The sequence below is a fragment of the Pollicipes pollicipes genome, unplaced genomic scaffold (assembly GCF_011947565.3).
Source record: "Pollicipes pollicipes isolate AB1234 unplaced genomic scaffold, Ppol_2.1 Scaffold_3087;HRSCAF=3621_pilon_pilon_pilon, whole genome shotgun sequence".
NCBI classification, from domain to species: Eukaryota; Metazoa; Arthropoda; class Thecostraca; order Pollicipedomorpha; family Pollicipedidae; genus Pollicipes; species Pollicipes pollicipes.
Window position 1 is genome coordinate 35,949,421 of NW_023596225.1, and position 3,868 is coordinate 35,953,288.

General features: G+C 47.4%; 1 pseudogene; it reads right to left on the reverse strand.

Moving 5' to 3' along the window:
- LOC119090077 (dipeptidase 1-like) overlaps positions 1 to 1,098 on the reverse strand; it is a 116,067-nt pseudogene extending 114,969 nt beyond the window's left edge.
- Positions 1,099 to 3,868: the final 2,770 nt, after the last annotated feature.

The window sequence follows — 3,868 nt, forward strand, 5'->3', positions numbered from 1 at the left end:
GCGTTCTTGAGATGTTTAACTGCGTCGCTATGGTTAAAATCAAAGTGGCATGCGGGTGGAATTATGAATAGCCAAACCGGAATGCAGAGCACAAGGTAAATGTGTCACAACTTTGCTGTCAGTCAGAAAAACATTAAAGGGAATGTTTCACATAGGACGATATCCAGCAAGCATCTGACATATTGAACAAGATCACTTATGCCAACTGTCGGCTGTTATACTGGAAATTGCGGTCACGAATGCCAGATATGAAACCTTGACAAGTCTGATTTTCTTGGCTCTATGATCATCAGCTCCATGATGATCATCTGGACCGTCGCTCTGAACCTCAGCACTGTGCGTAATGACGCACCAGGTCGCACTGGTGGGCGATCGAGGCGGGTTGAGACGACGGAGGTGGTGTGCTGTCTCATGCTTAACAGGCAAGAGAGCATCGAAATAGAGACATAGGTAACAAGACAGAGATCTAAGCACGCAAAACCAAAACAGAAGGTACAACCATGTTCACTTTGCACTACCCACTCACTGTCGCACCTGTTTAGCTGCGCGCCTGTCAAAAGCTCGTTCAGCTTTAGCCTGATCAAGCCATAAGGCGCAGATGATGCTCGTCCTCACCAGCTTCCATGCAATTCGCTCATTCAGTGCGAAACATTTTCCCAGCAACAGCTTCGTGAGGCGTCCGACGACACCAATCGCTCATCCAGGCGGGCGATGGCACCATCAGACCAGCTCGATTGGTCGTGTGTATCCAGCTGTCTGACACACAGCTGGGTGGTGCCTCTCGGGTCGACAGTCCCATACTTGGATCGCTGTGTTAGCACTTGATCGCCACAAACCCGGCAACGAAGACCAATGCCTCATGCTCGGTGTTTACCGATGAGACCAGTGCCTCATGCTCGATGTTTACCTCGTCCAGCTCGTCGTCCAAGCAAGAGCCTTTTCATTGCTCTCGCCGTTACCGTTACGGAGCTTCTTCTCGCCCAACTCCTTGACCTCGTCGTTCTCGTCGACTTTGTCTGGGACGAGCGCCAGAGGCATCGCGGCTGCTTGACTGTAGGTGGTCTCCACGTCGTCCACAAACGCTGCCGCATCTTCCATAGCTAGATCTTGGATCTGCGGCACAACGAAGCAGTCATTTCGACAACGTAACAGATGTATCAATCAGAGCCCGTCACATTTCAGCAGATTTTTCGTCATTACGACAGCACAACGTGTTTGACCTAGACATGCCCAATCTTTTGGTATCGCATCCGTGTTTATCTACAGCCACATGTTTTGTAGTCCAGCGTGACACGTTTCGGCGGCCGGCTTAAAGGGACGGTCAACGACCTACACCGGAGCGGTAAAACTTGCCGACTTGCTGGATAAGGTCGGCAGCAAAGGCGTCTTATTATTCGCGCAGCGCCAAAAATGCTTTTGACCGACAGTTTTTGGTGACGGCCACGACAAGATTGCAGTGTGCATTCAACAACTGCACATGGACCTCAGTGGTAACGCATTTCATCATCCCAACATCAGCAAGCCTTTTCGTAAATACCATTTACGGAACCCTACCACTCCATGGTATCTTTCTTACGCTCCGTGCAACCCGGCGACGAAAACATCCCGTGATTTTTAGTTGCTCGCTTACTTTGGTGACAGGTCCGCAGAAATAAGTGTATTTCCTATCGCCCTGCCGCGAAGGCCGATTTGCCACGAATGGTGCGTGCAGGGACGACGTGAATGCACACATGTAGGTATACTTGTGTGATACGCGTGCTTGTGGTTTCTTACGCATGTGTGTGTGCGTAAAGATACGTACATATCTGCTTGAGATCTATATTGCGCGTGCATTCGCGAGCTCAGCACCATAATTTCATGGTTGTGGGTTTCGGACGTGACTCGCAGTATAAACCCTAATCTTCTCCACTCGTCGTCAATTATGTTCGTTTGGTTACATAATTCGGCGGAGCAGCGGTCTTTTTGAGCTTCAAGTTCAGCAGGTTCAGGAAACGTTCACTTTGTGATAGATTTGTTCTCAGATGTGCCTTGTAATCGTGAGCTTGGCTAAGTTATAAGAATGTTAATACTGCTGGTGCTTTGTAAGCTGGAGAATATCCACTGTCCTGTTGTCATGGTTTAGTACGTCCAAATTTTCTCGTATATTTCGGCAAAAAATGCTTCTGAGGAAATGCTGGGTCCTCGAACAATCTCAAGATGAATGTATTAGTGGTTTCAACTGAATGTAAGCAATGGTGTGCAGCAACTACCTTTTAATGGCCACAATTCTGTGCAGAAAAAAACTGTTGAGATTATTCTGCTGACTATACGGAAATGAAAGATTGAATAACGTGCTTTTCGTTACTCTGGAAATATCGCACATGCTACCTGTCCGTAAAAGTCCGCGTCTCGCATCATTTGTTTTCTAAATGCGTTTCCTCCCCGAGGATTTGTTGACATCAGGGGGGTACGCATTGTTTATAAACCATTCGCCATGCTTGCTTTGATTTGCCATACCAACCTGGTAAGGTTATTGGCACAATATTGTTCCCCTATGGCTCGAGTTCTTGATCATTTGCGGAAGACTTCTGACGAGAGATTCGTAGCACAAGAATGCCATCGAAATGTTGTAAATTTATCTTAACTCCTGCTTGAGTGCAGTTCCCCAGATAAAAGATTCATAACATCTCTAAGAGTCTAACCCTTTATCGTTCTAACCTTTAAGTTTTGGTGTTGTTAACCTTAGCCAGATCCGAAACTATAATTTTCCGCATAGAAAGTGAGGCTTTCTGGGTTGTACGTGAATACAATTCTAGCCACTTTCGAAGATGTTTTTCCAAAACTGAGTTTAAAAATTAGTGATGGCGATCAGGTACAATAAGATAAATGAAGTAGACGGAAATAACCTATTTGAGCACAATCAACTTCGGTGCCGGTGATGTGCATTGCAACGAAGGACTGCATCTAGAGGCAGGCGTGGCTCACATTGACATGAAACTCGACCAGACAGTTAGGATCATAGCCACTGTCTTGAAATGATCAGAGCAGTTCAACACCTCCTCTACATTTATATCATCAAACCTAGAGCAACGATGCACCCATGATTTTAGCACAGTTGGATCGTTTTTTGGAAACGTGAAAATGAAACTCCTTTCCTGTGCCGTATAATATTCTTTCTGCACGAAACCACCACAAAGGATGACATCTTGTTGCCAACAACTGCCTTCGATGCTGGTTCTGGTCCGACATTCACACAACCATCCGCGGCATAACACACGCACCGAAACCACATAAAATACAAACCTGATGCTACACAATAGAAGCCCTACACATAGAAACCCCACCCAAAACCCTTCTGCGTGACGCCTTCCAAGCCCATGCAACATAACACTCTTCCATCGGACAACAGCTGACATTGTCATGCAACACCGCCGTGCGGGCCTGTGCGACCTTGTGACTCATCGCCTAACGTGAATGACCCGCCCCCCGCCCCCGCCCCCGCCGACCGATTTCTCAAGCAGTGATTATGACCCCCGACAGTGTCATGATACTCTAGACTTGTCGCAGTGTTGATACATGCGATCTGCTGCTAGAGCCTTACGCTCATTCTTTCTTCGTATCCCGTTTCAAAGCATTTGTAATAAGCCCACACAGTGAGCTCTTGCTGCCCTTGACCTGCAAGCGGTGTCCCTCCCTCCGTTAAAGAAGACTTAGCAAAACGATGAAGCGAACTTTACTTAAACGGGACTATTGTCATCACACGCATATTATGCATACCTGAATCATCTCTCTCGCTCTTATGCGAGGACGAGTTTCACTGCAATCTGGCTCACACGGCTACGGCGATCGGTGGCTGTGGCCGATCAGCTGGTCGATCGCGCCGTTCTGT